Here is a 20,570-nt window from a genome sequence, read left to right as displayed (position 1 = left end):
GAATTTTGTGTCGGTGCGAACATAGTATTAAGAAACTCATAAAAGGTAAGTAGGTAAAGTGGTTGTGGTCTTTAGATGGCTCAGTTCAGAATCTTTAACCGAAATCTCTGATAGCGATGTTGGATAATAAACCGATGATTTAACTTTTAGGTGGCTTCCTGGGATGGTAGCTTCAAAATCATATTTTCATTCTAGGCTAAGTTGCGGGCATGTGATTTCTAATTCATAAGTACTCAAAATTTTTAAAATAACATACAAATGATTCAATTTAACTATTTTTTACACTTTAATTAGGTGTTGGATGCGTTAGAGGGAATGATGCGGAAATAATTACAACTATGCTGTCTGCCATAATCTCAGTTATTAATACATGAAGCCGCAATCCAGAATTTTTTCCGCTACGGTTTTCTAGTAATTTAATAGGAATTAAGAACCGTTATTGTTCATGTTTTGCTTTATACATAAATCCAAAGATTATTTCATAAAAGATAAGTGCGCTCTCCACATCGCTGCCAAAATCCCAAACGCAGTTTTAATTACGCGTCGTGCCATTCATAATCTGTAAATAAACATTCGTTGTGTTCTCATTGTATTTACGCTTGGATATATCTTCTTGACATTAGTTTTTAATGGAAAGGCACAGTCTCAAACGAAGGAATGCGGAAAGGGCGAAGATAACGGAAGAGGAGTATCAGGTGGTAATCGATTTTCCTACAGATCTTCGCCAAATCTCGTTGCATGAGAAATGCCTCCATCACTCTGGCCTCCGTGAACTCCTGCGCTAATGTCTGTATAAATGTTTTGAGCATCGCATGCTGCCTACAGTACAGTGCTAAAAAACTGTTTGTAATTAAAACACATGGATACTGATTTTGGAGAGCATTGAATGGCAAAATGTTTTCAGTCGATGGCACCACATTTCTACATTTTGGGCAAAGTCGGTCCTGATGTCTTTATATTGTTGTCACGTGGGTTCACTCAAATAAATTGGGGAAAGCATTTCCCAAATAGCATCACATGTTTCCAGCACTATGTTTCTCACAGTTGTCTTTCCGATTTTGTAACTTCGTGCTAATATTTTGATAGAAATTCCAAATGCGTACTTAGCAAACAATCACCTTAATCAACATAATAAACGGTGTAAAATCACAAAAACTTACAGAAGTGTGAGGGATAAACGCTCTTCATTATGAATTTGTTCCTTGAATTTGCACAGTGAAAATGCTAATAACTTCAAAAAAATGTCATAAACTTCCGAGACATTCTTGTATGGGCAAACAATACTTTTTTATCCATATCCTTTATTCCGAACGTTTTTGATGGCATTCGTTTTAAAACCTGCTTTCTTTTCGCATATAATGATATAACGATATAACATCAACAAATAAAGTCCCTATTTTATTTTCTTAGATAATATTTTAATATGTGTGCTTATTCGAACGTGATCATTCATTTTTAACTTAGCTTTTTTAATCACTTGTAAATGAGTGTAAATAGTGTTCTATGAAATGTATCATTATATTTATCAACTAACGGTATGTACCTTAAAAACTAAACCTTTTCCACATCATTCTTTTTAATGTCGGATTAAAACGTTCAATTTAGATGTTTTTAAAACGCTATTTGTTGAATAGTGATCAATTCGATTAACTTCCATTAGATGCTTAAACTCAGTATTGAAAAATTCTTTACCATCATCAGTTTGTAAATTCGTTTCAACTCGATAACTATTTTCGAAATTTTTTTTAACAGTACTCCTTAAGTTTTGAGCAGTTTTATTTTTGATTACTTCAGCCTAAGCTTTTTTGAAAAACGTGTCTATTACAGTTAGGATATAGCTAAATCAGCTTGCGACAATTCATCAATTCCTTTTATAACAACTCGTCTTCTTTTAAAATGTTTTAATGTAATTCATTGGCTTACTCGTTTTTTTTCCATATTCATTACAATTTCGGCATATGTGTGTGTGTTTATGTCTTTTTTTTTAGCTAAATCGGTGCGTCCGCCTTTCCTGGCTGTGAGAGTGTGTGTGGGTTTGCTTAAGAGTTTTCACGCGAAAACTTGTGTTTTCATCCATACAAAATCTGTCAAACGAAAACACAGTTTTCGCTGAAAACCCCTTGAAAACTTACATTCCACTCATTATAATCGGTGCCTGCTCTAGTTTAATCGATATTATTAGAAGACATATTTTGCTAGCCCTAAATGTCAGTTGACAATTTGTTTACATTCCATAATTGGCCTAAACGTACCCTACAAGAAACTGCTGATGGGTTCACCAATACGCTCACCTTTGATATGTCAGTACTGTTAATTTACATTTGCATTTTTAAATTCAGAACTATCCACTGATTGGAGTAAGACGTATGCAGAGATATTGAGAGGAGGAGATGGCATCAAGTGAAAATTTATTTTTATATGTTCATATTTTATTATATATTTTGTTGCATTCCTCTTTATATTTAAGTATATTATTATAACTAATTTTGATTAAAAGTTTGTAATTTATTAAAGAAATAAAAATTATATTATCTACTGCGCAAAAGAATTTTTCACTTCTGATAGCGTTTCAGTCATAACTGACAATTTTCAGCTATGACGGATTTATGGTCAGCAATGACTCAGAAAAAACAAAAAAAACAAACAAAAAGAATACAAGGCTCTATTTGTTTGTTTGTTTTGTTTTTTCTGAGTCATTGCAGAAAATCATAGAAACTTTGTTCTGCGCGCTGACAAAATTTTTTCAGCTATGACTGTCATGTTATCCATCAGATGACCGTCGCTGTTCTTGTAGGGTACATAACAAATGTAAAAAAATAGATGTGTGAACTGTCAATGAAAACTCATCGAAAACACACAATGTCGGTTAGAACGACTTGGTTCCACAATCCACAAATTGTGTTTTCAAGAGGATTTCAATTCGGTGCGAACATAGTATAAGTGTATAGCCATTAAATTGAGGCTTTTATTTAACAATCCAGTAATCGAACTCAAGAGTAAGTCACAAGGAAGCCGAATTATCGAGAAATCCGTTACAATTAGTGTCAGAAGTGGAATTGTCAAATAAACTCCCAAAGAGAGAATTGTTTGAAAATGGCCAAGTTTAACGATCTGAAGATTTCACAACTGAAATAGGAGCTGAAGCAAAGTGATTTGGAGACAAATGGATTAAAAATTGAATTTAAATCACGGTTGCGAGAAGCCATGGAGGCGGAAAACATTAATGTTGAGGAATATGTCTTTCAATTGGATTTAGAGGAAGACAAACATAAAAGAAAAGAAAGAGACGCGTCCATCAAACGCTATGGACTTAAACATGATTTTCGCTGCAATGTCGTAGATGTCAGCGCAAATGTCAGGGATGTCAACGCAAATGTCGACACAATTTAAAGAGCAGGATGGACGAATAACCCAAAAAATAGCAGAGGTGTCATCACATATGTTGGCACAACAATCTCAATTGTCCTCGTTAGAAACGCGGTTGTCAACTCAGTCCGCCTTAAAAGATGCACTTATATCAGCATAAGTGCCCTCACAGTTGGAAGAGTAGTTCGCAGTGCAAGATGAACGTATATCAGCACAGGTGACCTCACATATTATATAACAGAAGTGTCCTCACAGATTTCTAAAGAGCGGGATAAAATTAAAATTGAAGTGGATGAATTGAAAGATCGTCTCCGCGAGCTACAATTAAATCGGCTTATCGGCCGAAAGGACCGCATCTACAAATAACTAGAACGCTGAAGATAAAGTGGCTGCATTGTTCGTTGCAATAAAAGGATATGCCGCGGATAGAATATAGACCATTCTAAACTGCGAGGCGAGTATTTATGAAACATTGATGTGTGCATTAGAAAGACGGTATGGTAGTGAACAGAGGAAGCAGATCGTCCAAATCGAGCTGCAAAATCGCCGCCAGAAAGCCAATGAGTCTCTACAGGAATTTTCTACAGAGACTGAGAGGTTAGCTCACTTAGCTTATTCACATATATCCGTGAAATACATCGAGGACACGAGAATGAAATACATCGAGCATGTCCAAAATTTACGTTTGCTGAAACCATTTCGTCCTCTGACACAGGAAACTGACTCATAAAGTAAAAATAAAAGCACACACTTTGGTGAACCAATTACGGCAGAAGATGATAATGTGCTCTAAACTTTAACCAGTCCAATAATCCAGTTGGACGTAAACACAAAGTTAAACCAATAGTTAAATTAAAGCGAGCCACCCGAAAAGAGCACGGGCTGTTACCGTTAGTGGATATGTAGACGGCAAAAAGCGCATACTGTCTGTGAATACGGGCGCATCACATTACATAATTCGATTTGATCCGGTTAATAAAGAAGTGTGACCATTAGTTGGGTCAAAGTTGCGTACTGCGACTGGAGAAGATACCTTAGTTCTCGGAAAAGTAACGTGCGAGATCGTAATTGGAAAAGCAGCCATGTTACACAATATTATAGTGACAGATATCGTTGACGAAGTCATAATTGGAGTAGATTTTCTAGCAAATCAAGGAATCAAGATTGACGTGAAGAACAGGATTGTGACCTGTACAAATCTGGAAGAGCCACTTATGTTCTGTTACGATAATAAGTACAACGTTAGACGAGTGATAACAGCAGAGCTCCAGCAGATTCCACCAAAATCAGAAGCAGTTATTTGTAAGACAGGATAAAGTCTTGGGGAAGATTCCATGGACGAAAATGACATATTTCGCGAAATTAACGCATGGACCGACGAACTAGAGGCAAACAATCAAACTAAGGCTAAACAACTTCTTCTGAGATACCAATCCATATTTGATAAAGACGGTTATAATGAATATTACAATGGTGAATATAGATTTTCCCCAGAAGTTTTAACTCATTTACAAATTTTTCTTCAAGAACTAACACCAACGCACACTTTTGGCATATATATTTTTTAATTAATTTAGAGTTTTCCAAACAAACAAAATTTGTTATCTCATTTCTTCAACTAGTATAAGTGAATAAGTGCGAATGAAAAAATATATTTGTCATTAGTTTCGATAGGAAATTTCCATAAAGGGGAATTAAAATAGGAGTGAACAATGCTAAGAGAAAAAGTCACTTGGTAAAGGGCAGAGGTAAGTCGACAAAATTTTGTGAAATTTTATAAATTCGTATATATGTATATTTTTTTCTACTTTTTTCAAGCACAACAATCAACATAAGATGCCTAGCAATTATAGCAAGTTTATCTGAGATAGACACTCCGAGTTGGAAACTTTCAGCTAGAAATAATTCAAGCGCAGGGGTTATGAAATTGCGCTGCAAGGAGGAACGATTGAAATCCACCAGATCCCGGTTCTTTAAATTTTTTGAAACAAATATTAACTAAAAAGTATTTGAAAGAATTTTAAGAGAGTTATTACCTGCTGTGTGTGCAATGTCTGCAGTTGTGCAGAGGCTGCTTGTGCAGTCTCTTTTAGCACATCACTAACGTGCACTTTGGCTGGTGGCACTGTTTTCTTGAAAAAAATATTTTCTAGTCCTTTAAGGTGGTCTCCTTATTGATTTGAATGCAAATTTCTTTTAGCTGGTTTTCGTAGCGGCGTTCGTCTCAGATGAACTGGCAGTTGTGGTTTAGGATTAAATGAAGCTATAACAGTTTATATATCGGATTATATATAGCTAGTAAAAGTGTTATAATCACTTTGGGTTAACTTTAGAATTAAAACCTACAGGAAAAGAATGTGAAATAAAATATATATAATATATCAATAATTTCAAATTAAAAAATTTTGTTTGAGATTGATTGATTTTGTTAAGGGATCCGAAAATCCAATCCTGTTTTAGATCTTTGAAAAGATAGTGTTTGACTAGTTTTTTAACCACTTTTGGCTGGCAGGGCACTCTTAAGCAAACCCACACACACTCTCACAGCCAGGAAAGGCGGACGCACCGATTTAGCTAAAAAAAAAAAACATAAACACACACACATATGCCGAAATTGTAATGAATATGGAAAAAAACGAGTAAGCCAATGAATTACATTAAAAAATTTTAAAAGAAGACGAGTTGTTATAAAAGGAATTGATGATTTGTCGCAAGCTCTCTCTTTTGTCTATGAAAATACGAATTTTATGTCGGTGCGAACATAGTATTAAGAAACTCATAAAAGGTAAGTAGGTAAAGTGGTTGTGGTCTTTAGATGGCTGAGTTCAGAATCTTTAACTGAAATCTCTGATAGCGATGTTGGATAATAAACCGGTGATTTAACTTTTAGGTGGCTTCCTGGGGTGGTAGCTTCAAAATCATATTTTCATTCTAGGCTTAGTTGCGGGCATGTGATTTCTAATTCATAAGTACTCAAACTTTTTAAAATAACATACAAATGATTCAATTTAACTACTTTTACACTTTAATTAGGGGTTGGATGCGTTAGAGGGAATGATGCGGAAATAATTACAACTATGATGGCTGCCATAATCTCAGTTATTAATACATGAAGCCGCAATCCAGAAATTTTTCAGCTACGGTTTTCTAAAAATTTAATAGGAATTAAGAACCGTTATTATTCATGTTTTGTTTTATACATAAATCCAAAGATTATTTCATAAAAAATAAGTGTACAACGCCAATAGATCTGCATTTTCAGGATGGAACTCCAGTGTTGTCCTTAGCGCTCTCAACATCGCTGCCAAAATCCCAAGCGCAGTTTTAATTACGCGTCGTGCCATTCATAATCTGTAAATAAACATTCGTTGTGCTCTCATTGTATTTACGCTTGGATATATCTTCTTGACATTATTTTTCTATGGAAAGGCACAGTCTCAAACGAAGGAATGCGGAAAGGGCGAAGATAACGGAAGAGGAGTATCAGAGAATATCATACAACTTCCGAGACATTCTTGTATGGGCAAATAATACTTTTTCATCCATATCCTTTATTCCGAACGTTTTTGATGGTATTCGATTTAAAACCTGCTTTCTTTTCGCATATAATGATATAACGATATAACATCAACAAATAAAGTCCCTATTTTATTTTCTTAGATAATATTTTAATATGTGTGCTTATTCGAACGTGATCATTCATTTTTAACTTAGCTTTTTTAAACACTTGTAAATCAGTGTAAATAGTGTTCTATGAAATGTGTTATTATATTTATCAACTAACGGTATGTACCTTAAAAACCAAACCTTTTCCACATCATTCTTTTTAATGTCGGATTAAAACGTTCAATTTAGATGTTTTTAAAACGCTATTTGTTGAATAGTGATCAATTCGATTAACTTCCATTAGATGCTTAAATTCAGTATTGAAAAATTCTTTACCGTCATCAGTTTGTAAATTCGTTTCAACTCGATAACTATTTTCGAAAATTCTTTTAACAGTACTCCTTAAGTTTTGAGCAGTTTCATTTTTGATTACTTTAGCCTAAGCTGTTTTGAAAACCGTGTCTATTACAGTTAGGAGATAGCTAAATCAGCTTGCGACAAATCATCAATTCCTTTTATAACAACTCGTCTTCTTTTAAAATTTGTTTGTGTAATTCATTGGCTAACTCTCTTTTTTCCATATTCATTACAATTTCGGCATATGTGTGTGTGTTTATGTCTTTTTTTTTAGCTTAATCGGTGCGTCCGCCTTTCCTGGCTGTGAGAGTGAGTGTGGGTTTGCTAAAGAGTACCCTGCCAGCCAAAAGTGGTTAAAAAACTAGTGAAACACTATCTTTTCAAAGATCTAAAACAGGATTGGATTTTCGGATCCCTTAACAAAATCTATCAATCTCTAACAAATTTTTTTAATTTGAAATTATTGATATTGTAACGGATTTCTCGATAAATCGTCTACCTGTAACTCACTCTTGAGTTCGATCACTGGATTGTTAAATAAAAGTCCCAATTTAATGGCTACACACTTATCTTTATTTCTAATTAAAACAACTTAACACTTATTGCTCGTTATTCGAACTTACAACTTCTTGCTTATAGCTTGATTGCTCTTCCACCTGTTAAGGACACTTGTGCTGGTATCCAAGCTTTTTGCTCTAAACTGTGAGGAACCTTTTACTGGTTCATACGCTTCCTCCTCTTGCAACTGTGAGAACACCTGCCCTGACATACGCAGTTCCAGCTCTTTCGACTGTGAGGACCCTTGTACTGGTACACACGCTTCCTCCTCTTCCGACTGTGAGAACACCTGCGCTGGCATATGCCCGTTCAGTTCTTCTGACTGCGAAGACACTTTTGCTGGTATACAAGCTTCTTGCTCTTCATACTGTGAAGTACCTGGTTCACATGCTTCCTCCTCTTGCAACTGTGAGAACACCTGCCCTGACATACGCAGTTCCAGCTCTTTCGACTGTGTGGACCCTTGTACTGGTACACACGCTTCCTCCTCTTCCGACTGTGAGAACACCTGCGCTGGCATATGCCCGTTCAGTTCTTCTGACTGCGAAGACACTTTTGCTGGTATACAAGCTTCTTGCTCTTCATACTGTGAAGTACCTGGTTCACATGCTTCCTCCTCTTCCAACTGTGAGGATACCTGCGCTGACATATGCACGTCGAGCTCTTTCGGTGCTGACAACTGTGCTGAAAAACGTGCATGTTGCGCTGCGAACAGCTCTTTCAAATGCCTTGACCATCGCGTTTCTAACTGCGTTGACATCTGCGTCCCCATCTGCGTCCCCATCTGCGTTATTGCAGAAAAAAGCATGTTCATGTCCACCATCTTTGACGAGCATTGAGCCTCTTCCTTTTCTTTATCTTTGTTGTCTCTTCTTCTAATTCCATGTGAAAGACATATTCCTCAACATTAATGTTTTCCGCCTCCATGGCCTCTCTCAACCATGATTGTAATTCAGTTTTTAATCCATTTGTCGTCAAACCACGTTGTTCCAGCTCCTTTTTGAGTTGTGGAATCTTCAGATCGTTAAACTTGGTCATTTTTAAATAATTATCTCCTTGGGAATTTATTTGACAATCCCACTTCTGACACCAATTGTAACGGATTTCTCGATAAATCGTCTACCTCTAACTCACTCTTGAGTTCGATCACTGGATTGTTAAATAAAAGTCCCAATTTAATGGCTACACACTTATCTTTATTTCTAATTAAAACAACTTAACACTTATTGCTCGTTATTCGAGCTTACAACTTCTTGCTTATAGCTTGATTGCTCTTATCACGACAACACTCTAACTAGAACCAGAGAACGTATATCATAGAGAAGGTTCTTGGTGTGCCGATTGTCAAAATGTTCCTCTTGACGGAGGGTTACTCGCCAACATTAGTGCATTTCACCACAAACAAATTATAAGCTGATTTCACCAGAATTTTACCCCTGCGGAGCGCAAAATAGCAGAATTGAGTTGTTAAAAGAGAAAAATAATGCTAAATTCAATGTTAAGAAATGTACGCTTACAGATTCGTATATTTACAATGCGCAAACGAATTTACATATAATTTTAAGATATTCTGCATATACAGGCGGCTCACGAATCGTGCTACAAAAATTAACCGTAATAAGTTTGCTTTTAATCAATGCATTACATTAATTTTTTTTGTATTGTATAGAAAATCTTATTTTATTTTATACAATTAATTATTCCTCCATGCTCATATATATTATATATATTTTATTTCACATTCTTTTCCTGTAGGTTTTAATTCTAAAGTTAACCCAAAATGATTATAAAACTTTTACTAGCTATATATAATATAATCGGAAACATAATATAATATAAACTTTTACAGCTTCATTTAATCCTAAACCACAACTGCCAGTTCATCTGAGACGAACGCCGCTACGAAAACCAGCTAAAAAAAATTTGCATTCAAATCAATAAGGAGACCACCTTAAAGGACTAGAAAATATTTTTTTCAAGAAAACAGTGCCACCAGCCAAAGTGCACGTTAGTGACTGGACGAGCAGCCTCTGCACAACTGCAGACATTGCACAGACATACACAGCAGAAGCCGGTAATAACTCTCTTAAACTTTTTTCGAACACTTTTTAATTAATATTTTGTTTAAATGAGCTAAGCCTCAGTACCACCACTCTCACCGGTAACAACTGGCGCACCCTAATGCAACACACCACACTAGAGAACAATCACGGGTTCTCACCACTCGATGAAAACACACCATAACACGGCACCTGTACATCTAACAAAAGGAACGGGATCATCGCCCTCACATCATCACTCGCTTATCGTCTACGGGCCTTAGCGCCACATCAACTTTTCGCGTATACACTTTTCGATGAAACAACGATTCAACGCATTTGCCTTGTTTTTTCGCTACGTTACCTCGATGCAGTGACTGGACATTACACATAATCCCTTTTTTCGCTACATCGTGTTAACGTCGCCATCTCCGCTACCGGCTGTTATTAAAAGCGCATACTAGTTCTTAAAATAGTTGTGAACTTAGGAAAAATAAACTAAAATTTAATTTAAATTGAAAACTTATAAAAAGCGTGTTCATTACTAAAACCGGATAAGTAAAAGAAATTGGTGAGTAGTATCCGTGTGATATAGTTTAAACATTGTAAAATTATAGTGCCTTTCGCTTAGGCTCGAAGGACCATGAATATTTTGGGACCCAGTCCACTGGGAATACACTCAACACGGTAAACAAGATATTCATAATGCACCAAAACTCGCAATTAATGTTTAAGTGTAATTTTTTATATTTTCTATTTATTCGTGCTCTATGTTACTAAATATAATATATTCACACATACATACATGTAGCCAAAGTTCCCAAAAATATGTAAAAACTAAAAAAGAGCAAAAGCACTAAAGAAGAGCTAGAACAAAAAGTTTAAATTGTGAAAAGAAATACAAAATATTACAAACCTACCATTATATGTTACATACATATGGATATGTAATAAAAACAAGCAAAAACCCACAAAAGCGGGCGCGGAACCTAAAACAAAAAAAAAAAAAATAAACTAAAAGCATACATAAATTGAGCGCGAAACTAAAGCACCATACAACAAAACCTAAACAAATACACATATTCGGGCGCGAACAAATTTATCCACAAAAATACAAACAGCAAAAACTACAGGCATATCAGCTGGACACATTGAAGAGAGAAGCACAGGAATTTTACCACTCGCACATACATATATACAAACAAAACAGAGTGAGCGTATTGATTTCACCTTTTATTTATTATATGTAAATATGTATGCTTACTGACCAAAAGAACGCTTAACAAAAAGCTGTTTTAACAACATTTAGAATGGTTACCAAACTGTCATACTTTCGGGCTTAATTTATAAGAAAAACCGAAAACAGTTTGGTACAATATATATCCAAATATATATATAACTAAAAATATAAAATTATCGGATGCCCTTATGCTTATCTTTATGTATACAAACACATCCATTCCACAAACACAAAAAACCGAAAAAATATTATTCAAGTATTTACCTACAAATTTGTCCGGCAATAACCCTTATGCTAAATAAAGCAGTAAGCAGGATTGCCTAAAATAAGTAAGCAAAGGCACGAACATACTTATGTATAACAAAAATTAAATGACAAAGAAAGGAAAACAAAATAAATTCAATGTTAAGAAATGTACGCTTACAGATTCGTATATTTACAATGCGCAAACGAATTTACATATAATTTTAAGATATTCTGCATATACAGGCGGCTCACGAATCGTGCTACAAAAATTAACCGTAATAAGTTTGCTTTTAATCAATGCATTACATTAATTTTTTTTGTATTGTATAGAAAATCTTATTTTATTTTATACAATTAATTATTCCTCCATGCTCAGCCACGCATATGCGACACCTAATTAGAAAATTAATGCGGGCTGGAGGGTTCGTCGAGATTGCCTCAAATATCTATCTAATGGACTGCTTCAGTTCAGTCAGATTTTTGGGTTTGATTTTGTACTCCTCTTGCTTGACATGACCCCATAAGAAAAGACCAAGCGGTCGCAAATATTCTTATACATATATATGTAAGTATATGTATAATTATGTGTGCATGTAAACTAATATGAAAGTACCCATTATAATTGTTAATTTGTCTATATGCAACGTATGTATGTAAATATATACACTCATTGTTTCATGGTATATCAGAACCATACACACTCTTACAAACATACATCGCATATGGCAAGTGCAAAATCAACCCTTATTCATATACAACGTGGCATGCGTAAATGGAAACAAAGTCAACAAGTCATGCGCAGAATTGTGTACAAAAAATTCAAATATTTACATACGCACTTACGTACATTTTTTGACAAATACAGTCAATCCCGGTTAAGTGCCAAAACCAAAGTTGCAGATTTTTTGTGCTTTGTAGTACATAGGCGATTGTGGTACTTAAGCGAGTCGTACCAAAAAAATAGTTTCTATGTATTTAAAAAAAATTACCGTTTTCTTAAAAAAAAATTAAGAAAAAAAAAACGTGAGATGCAGCAAGCCACAGGCAGATAAGAGGGATTGGAGGAGTGATACTTAACCGGGGTTTACTGTTTACATAAATCAGAGGAATATTGAATATTTTCTTTAAAAAGTTTCTTGAATTGTAAATCGACAAATATACTATGTTGTCACTTTTATTCTAAAATATTTTAATACTCATATTTACCTGGTTGTCACTTTTCCCTTCTAGAGGGAATATCAGAAATTTGTTTAATTTATGTTTTTTGGTTTTGCCATCGTCGTGAAAAGACGCTTGTAGGCAAAAACATGCTCGGGGGGATGTGAGGGTATCTGTTTTTATGAATGAAGCGAGGTTGCTTGTTAAAAGTACGCCTGCGTTCATGAATGAAAATGTTGTTGTTGTGCAATTTACTATAAATTTGGGCTTCGCCTTTTTGGTTGACATATTGACTTGTGACGATTGTTGTTTTTGTAAAACAATGTTTGTAGTTTTTGCGGGTGACATATAATATTTACATGTGTACGCATATACATATGTACGTACGTATGTTGGTTTGTGTATGCATTATTTGTTTGGCAATTTTATGTCTACATACATATATGCGTGTACATATTATATAAATCAATGCGCGCACATATATTGTGTTGATATATGATAAAATTATGATTTCAATTTCTGAATCCGCACATTCAAATGCGCTTGTGCAGATATACATATGATTATATATAAGATTAATATGATAAAAGATGTACATATGTACATATACATATATTCTAATAAATTTAATCTCTATTTGGAAAGTATATTATGTAAAAACTAAATAAAATTATTAAATGCCCAAATTGACTATAAATATTATTTCGAAATTCCATAATTTAATAGATCTTATCAGTTTTGCAAGCATTCATAAAAATTCGCAAAATGATATTCATATGAATAAATATGATTGCATATAAACGTATAAGAATATAAGCCAAAAGAGTAACATGCGGCTGTAATATCAAAGCAAGTTTCTGAGCATAATTTTCATTGAATGCTCAGCTCTGTTCACTCGCTTCTGTTAAAATTTCTCCTTCCGAGCCAGATGAGGTGAAATTCACTAATAAAATCTTGTTAGGTTTTGACAATTCACACGCTGGTCCGCAATTGAACCTTCTCTATGATATACGTTCTCTGCTAGAACTGTGTTTGCTGCACAATCCGGCAGCCCTTTATAGTAAATCTGTAACAAAACATTGCTTCTAGAACATTCTGGCCACTACGAATTCGCTAACTACTTTACTACTAGAACATTCTGGCAACTACGAATTCGCTGTCTAGTTGCTTCTGTGAATTTATCGTCGATTCGATTTTGTTCTATCATCCGTGTTTGTTCGTCACAATATATTATATATATTTTATTTCACATTCTTTTCCTGTAGGTTTTAATTCTAAAGTTAACCCAAAATGATTATAAAACTTTTACTAGCTATATATAATATAATCGGAAACATAATATAATATAAACTTTTACAGCTTCATTTAATCCTAAACCACAACTGCCAGTTCATCTGAGACGAACGCCGCTACGAAAACCAGCTAAAAAAAATTTGCATTCAAATCAATAAGGAGACCACCTTAAAGGACTAGAAAATATTTTTTTCAAGAAAACAGTGCCACCAGCCAAAGTGCACGTTAGTGACTGGACGAGCAGCCTCTGCACAACTGCAGACATTGCACAGACATACACAGCAGAAGCCGGTAATAACTCTCTTAAACTTTTTTCGAACACTTTTTAATTAATATTTTGTTTAAATGAGCTAAGCCTCAGTACCACCACTCTCACCGGTAACAACTGGCGCACCCTAATGCAACACACCACACTAGAGAACAATCACAGGTTCTCACCACTCGATGAAAACACACCATAACACGGCACCTGTACATCTAACAAAAGGAACGGGATCATCGCCCTCACATCATCACTCGCTTATCGTCTACGGGCCTTAGCGCCACATCAACTTTTCGCGTATACACTTTTCGATGAAACAACGATTCAACGCATTTGCCTTGTTTTTTCGCTACGTTACCTCGATGCAGTGACTGGACATTACACATAATCCCTTTTTTCGCTACATCGTGTTAACGTCGCCATCTCCGCTACCGGCTGTTATTAAAAGCGCATACTAGTTCTTAAAATAGTTGTGAACTTAGGAAAAATAAACTAAAATTTAATTTAAATTGAAAACTTATAAAAAGCGTGTTCATTACTAAAACCGGATAAGTAAAAGAAAAGTGAGTAGTATCCGTGTGATATAGTTTAAACATTGTAAAATTATAGTGCCTTTCGCTTAGGCTCGAAGGACCATGAATATTTTGGGACCCAGTCCACTGGGAATACACTCAACACGGTAAACAAGATATTCATAATGCACCAAAACTCGCAATTAATGTTTAAGTGTAATTTTTTATATTTTCTATTTATTCGTGCTCTATGTTACTAAATATAATATATTCACACATACATACATGTAGCCAAAGTTCCCAAAAATATGTAAAAACTAAAAAAGAGCAAAAGCACTAAAGAAGAGCTAGAACAAAAAGTTTAAATTGTGAAAAGAAATACAAAATATTACAAACCTACCATTATATGTTACATACATATGGATATGTAATAAAAACAAGCAAAAACCCACAAAAGCGGGCGCGGAACCTAAAACAAAAAAAAAAAAAAATAAACTAAAAGCATACATAAATTGAGCGCGAAACTAAAGCACCATACAACAAAACCTAAACAAATACACATATTCGGGCGCGAACAAATTTATCCACAAAAATACAAACAGCAAAAACTACAGGCATATCAGCTGGACACATTGAAGAGAGAAGCACAGGAATTTTACCACTCGCACATACATATATACAAACAAAACAGAGTGAGCGTATTGATTTCACCTTTTATTTATTATATGTAAATATGTATGCTTACTGACCAAAAGAACGCTTAACAAAAAGCTGTTTTAACAACATTTAGAATGGTTACCAAACTGTCATACTTTCGGGCTTAATTTATAAGAAAAACCGAAAACAGTTTGGTACAATATATATCCAAATATATATATAACTAAAAATATAAAATTATCGGATGCCCTTATGCTTATCTTTATGTATACAAACACATCCATTCCACAAACACAAAAAACCGAAAAAATATTATTCAAGTATTTACCTACAAATTTGTCCGGCAATAACCCTTATGCTAAATAAAGCAGTAAGCAGGATTGCCTAAAATAAGTAAGCAAAGGCACGAACATACTTATGTATAACAAAAATTAAATGACAAAGAAAGGAAAACAAAATAAATACACACATACATATTTACATATATATTAAGCCAAATTACATATTTACATACATATTAGTGCGTATGGAGAATACCTGAACATTATCAATTCTTTTCTCACGCCCTCTCTTCGTACTGCGAACATACGAACGAGCGTTTACATGAAACATACGGCACACAATCTGCCTATGCTTATACATATACCCTATATACATTGGGTCAATTCGATATGGAAATTTTATAAAATTATTGAAAAAATTACATATTATTTCAGAAATAAATAGAAAAGAAATAAATTATTAAAAACACAATACAAAAAAAAAATATATTACCAACAACATATGTACTTACATACATACATATGTATGCATATATTGGTATATACAATTTTATAATATTCTCAAAGTCCTCATAGGTAATTATCCTGCAATACCCCTATATATATATTATATATATAAATTAAAGCAATACATTCGAAATAAAACCACAACAAAATCATATTGCTAGCAAATACAGTTTACACTGAGAAAATTTTAATAAATTTTGACAAATATTTTAACATACAAAAAAAAATGATGAATGTAGATAAAACTCAAATTACACCTGCAGAAGCTACACGCGCAAGACAGGTTACCACAAAGCAAACAAAAGGCAAAAATATTTGTGCCACCAAATTCATTTCTGAGAGTGACAGATTAACACGATACTGCACTCGATTTTCATCTTCACCGATTCAAGACATCTCTGAATCTCTCCAAACGGTTCATGACGCCATAGTAGATTATGACAATTCAGATCTACCACACGATTTTAAATCATCGGCTTACGCACTATAAGAAAACTGCTTAGACCAGTACGAAGAAACAAAAGCTATGATTTCTGATCAATTAAAGCTAATAAAAGCGATTGCACCTACTCCACATCCGAGAGTAGAGCTGCCACAAATACAAAGTCATGAGGCAAGTTCAGGCATCCATCTCAAGGTGCCCACATGTGATACAGAAATATTTCATGGTGGTTATGAACAATGGCCGTCCTTCCGGGACATGTTTACAGCCGTTTACATAAACCACCCAAAATTATCAAAAGCGCAAAAATTGTATCACCTCCGATACAAAACTAAAGGTCAAGCAGGCGCAATAGTAAAACAGTTCGCACTAAATGACGACAATTTTAATTTGGCTTGGGAAGCTCTAAAATCCAGATATGAAAATGAAAGAATATTGGTCGATAACCAAGTAACGACACTATTAAACTTGCCTAAGATTCAAAAAGAAACCAGTGAAGAGTTTATAAGATTACAATCCACTGTTTCAAACTGTTTGTCGGTTTTATCGACACAAAATATTCCCACAGACAGCTGGGACCCTATACTGGTAAACATATGCACTGCCGCATTACCAGAAAAATCGTTACTTTTATGGGAGCAATCGCTCTCATCACGAAAGAAATGCCCCACGTGGCAACAAATGAAAGACTTTCTAACTACCCAGTACGAAATCGCTGAAAGGGTAGATAAAAAACTAATTAAAACAAAAATTGTTCAACACGACCTAAAAAGAAGCTTCAATAGACCCCAAGCTAGTAGCAAAAATAAACTAAACAGAAGCATTTACAAAACGCAATCGTTCACATCCGAACAGAATAAGCATACGTCATGCGAACTATGCACAAGAGAGCTTAAACTACAATCTTGCGAGATATTTAAAAAATTAAAAATTTACGAAAGAAACAATTTTATAAGAACAAAAAGATTATGTACAAATTGCTTGTCACATACGCATACTCATAAAAATTGTAAAAGCAAATTCAATTGCATCAACTGTCGAAAAAGACATCACACAATGCTTCAATACAGCACATTTTCCAGCTCACCCCAAAAGAGTGCATATATTAGTATAAAAAGAACCACGGCTTTAGTTTCAACTACAAATCCCGAAAACCACAATACCGAAAATTGCCTAATGACACCATGTTGCTCAAAGGCACAAAACACTCAAACGCTACACAGCAAAATACAAAATAGGGCATTACTACCCACAGCAGTCATCTCCATCGAACACCCAGGAGAACTGTTTAAACTTAGGGCCTTAATAGACCAAGGATCACAACGATCTTTCATAGCGTCTAGGGCACAAAATAGGCTACAACTGCCAACAAAACAAGCCAACTTTGAAATCACGGGAATGGGCGGAAGAGTAATCCAAAACTCAAATAATATCTGCCCCATTACCCTAATTTCCCCCCAAGCAGATAAGAGTATTAAAGCAGAAGCTATAGTCTTACCGCAGCTAACAAATATGCTTCCAAGCTATCATACAAATAGCAAGCATTGGCAAAAGGTTTCACACCTGAAGCTAGCAGATCCCAACTGCAATACCCCCGCTCAAATAGATATAATAGTAGGCAGCGACCTTACACCGCAAATAATGCTTGAAGGTGTTGAAAAAATTTCAACGACCCTTCTAGCCCAAAATACTATATTCGGTTGGATTCTAAGTGGACTAGTTACTGAACCAGTTTCCACATCAACAACTCAAGTTGACGAAAATTCAAAAGAATACCTTAATTCACAATTAAGGAAATTTGAGGAGTTAGAAAAATGCCCCCTCATATCAATTACAACCCCAAAGGATCAGTATTGTGAAGACTTCCACAAAGCCACAACTACTCGATCAAATAATGGCCGGTACGTCATACGACTACCACTAAACTCCCAATGTTCCAACACTTCACTAATTGGCAGAAAAAACCAAGTTAGGGTCCCTTCTGACAAGATCAGGTTTAAATACACAAATATGTAACTTTTCGACCCCGCAGGATGGCTTCTGCCAATAATGATACAAAAATCCTGCTTCAAAAATCTTGAGTTATGTGGCGCGCTACTACTTGCCAAAATCGCACTTAACATAACATATAACAAAATTGTCCAAAGATTGTCAAAAATCGACACCTCTCTTACTATAGTGCCTGATAGTTGACAACATTTTCATAATGTATAAAACTTCAAAAATAAAGTTAAGGGATCACCATATTTACAATGTGATACAGTGACGCACCCAGACTTACAAAAAGCAAAGGTCGCACTTATCGCAACTATCTAAGCGCTCATCAAACGGGTAGTTTATGGGAAACACTTTTAAAAGTTGTAAGTCACAGTTCAAAAACGTGAGCGAAAATCACAAATCTCACTCTCGCAAGATCCCTCTTCAAAAGTTTCAAAGGAGCACCCATTCTGGCCATATCTGAGCTAGGCGTGGAGTTGCTATCCTCATAAGCCGATAATAAAGAGATTGCAAATAATTGCTGATAATACAGAAAAGGCAAATCATAAACAATCCGCATAAAAAATCGATACAAGAAAAAAATCGTAAATACAATCACTACTTATTGTATTGCCAACTATAAAACCAAAAAAATTGTCAGAATATAGTTGCGTATCTCAAGTCTATACCACAATACAAACCGCAAGCAAAACCACTTGTTCTTGATAAGTTGATTAAAACCAAAATTGCTTCTCACAGCTAATATTCGCGCCTCGGCTACTCCATCAACAGTACGCCGAAATACATTCAACAGCACATATGTGTAATACTAGGCAAAATATTCGCCTAGGGCGCCCAGGATGTTTAAATGAGCTAAGCCTCAGTACCACCACTCTCTCCGGTAACAACTGGCGCACCCTAATGCAACACACCACACTAGAGAACAATCACAGGTTCTCACCACTCGATGAAAACACACCATAACACGGCACCTGTACATCTAACAAAAGGGACGGGATCATCGCCCTCACATCATCACTCGCTTATCGTCTACGGGCCTTAGCGCCACATCAACTTTTCGCGTATACACTTTTCGATGAAACAACGATTCAACGCATTTGCATCGTTTTTTCGCTACGTTACCTCGATGCAGTGACTGGACATTACACATAATCCTTTTTTCGGTGTAAACTTAATCGGCAGCTCCACCAGTGATTTTTGATTGGATCCTCGCCGCCTCGCGCGTTAGCATTACATTTTTTGATTTGATTGCGAATGTATAGTACAAATAGAAAATATAATTGCGAGTTTTGGTGCATTATGAATATCTTGTTTACCGTGTTGAGTGTGTTCCCAGTGGACTGGGTCCCAAAATATTCATATTTGTTTCAAAAAATTTAAAGAACCGGGATCTGGTGGATTTTAATCGTTCCTCCTTGCAGCGCAACTTCATAACCCCTGTGCTTGAATTATTTCTAGCTGAAAGTTTCCAACTTGGAGTGTCTATCTCAGATAAACTTGCTATAATTGCTAGACATCTTATGTTGATTGTTGTGCTCGAAAAAAGTTAAAAAAAAAATATACATATATACAAATTTATAAAATTTCACAAAATTTTGTAGACTTACCTCTGCCCTTTACCAAGTGACTCTTTCTCTTAGCATTGTTCACTCGTATTTTAATCCCCCTTTATGGAAATTTCCTATTGAAACTAATGACAAATATATTTTTTCATTCGTACTTATTCACTTACACTAGTTGAAGAAATGAGATAACAAATTTTGTTTGTTTGGAAAACTCTAAATTAATTAAAAAATATATATCCCAAAAGTGTGCGTTGGTGTTAGTTCTTGAAGAAAAATGTGTAAAGGAGTTGAAACTTCTGGGGAAAGTGGTTAGCCGTGGTTGGCAGGGTAAAGTCTAAATTATCCCTAAAAACATTATCCGATCTGTTATTATTTAAAGTTTTCGGCGATATACCACTTCCACTCCTTAAGACGTTTCTTTTGATACTGAGTAATTTTCGTATTATATATTGATATTTAAATGATTTTTCACCTTTACTATGA

At 35.0% G+C, this 20,570-nt stretch overlaps 1 long non-coding RNA gene across 2 annotated transcripts; it reads left to right on the top strand.

The window, feature by feature from the left end:
- The first annotated feature begins 13,657 nt into the window (after nucleotides 1-13,657).
- LOC138857153 (uncharacterized) lies at nucleotides 13,658-15,155 on the top strand. Of its 2 annotated transcripts, XR_011396161.1 has the most exons (3): nucleotides 13,658-13,831; nucleotides 13,930-14,154; nucleotides 14,219-15,155. It is a non-coding gene; the product is annotated as an uncharacterized lncRNA (long non-coding RNA). The 2 variants fall into 2 exon arrangements; XR_011396160.1 differs by having other exon boundaries at nucleotides 13,930-15,155.
- The last annotated feature ends 5,415 nt before the right edge of the window (nucleotides 15,156-20,570 follow it).

The sequence above is a fragment of the Bactrocera oleae genome, chromosome 4 (genome assembly GCF_042242935.1).
Source record: "Bactrocera oleae isolate idBacOlea1 chromosome 4, idBacOlea1, whole genome shotgun sequence".
Taxonomy (NCBI): domain Eukaryota; kingdom Metazoa; phylum Arthropoda; class Insecta; order Diptera; family Tephritidae; genus Bactrocera; species Bactrocera oleae.
This window is presented reverse-complemented; position numbering and strand designations above follow the sequence as displayed.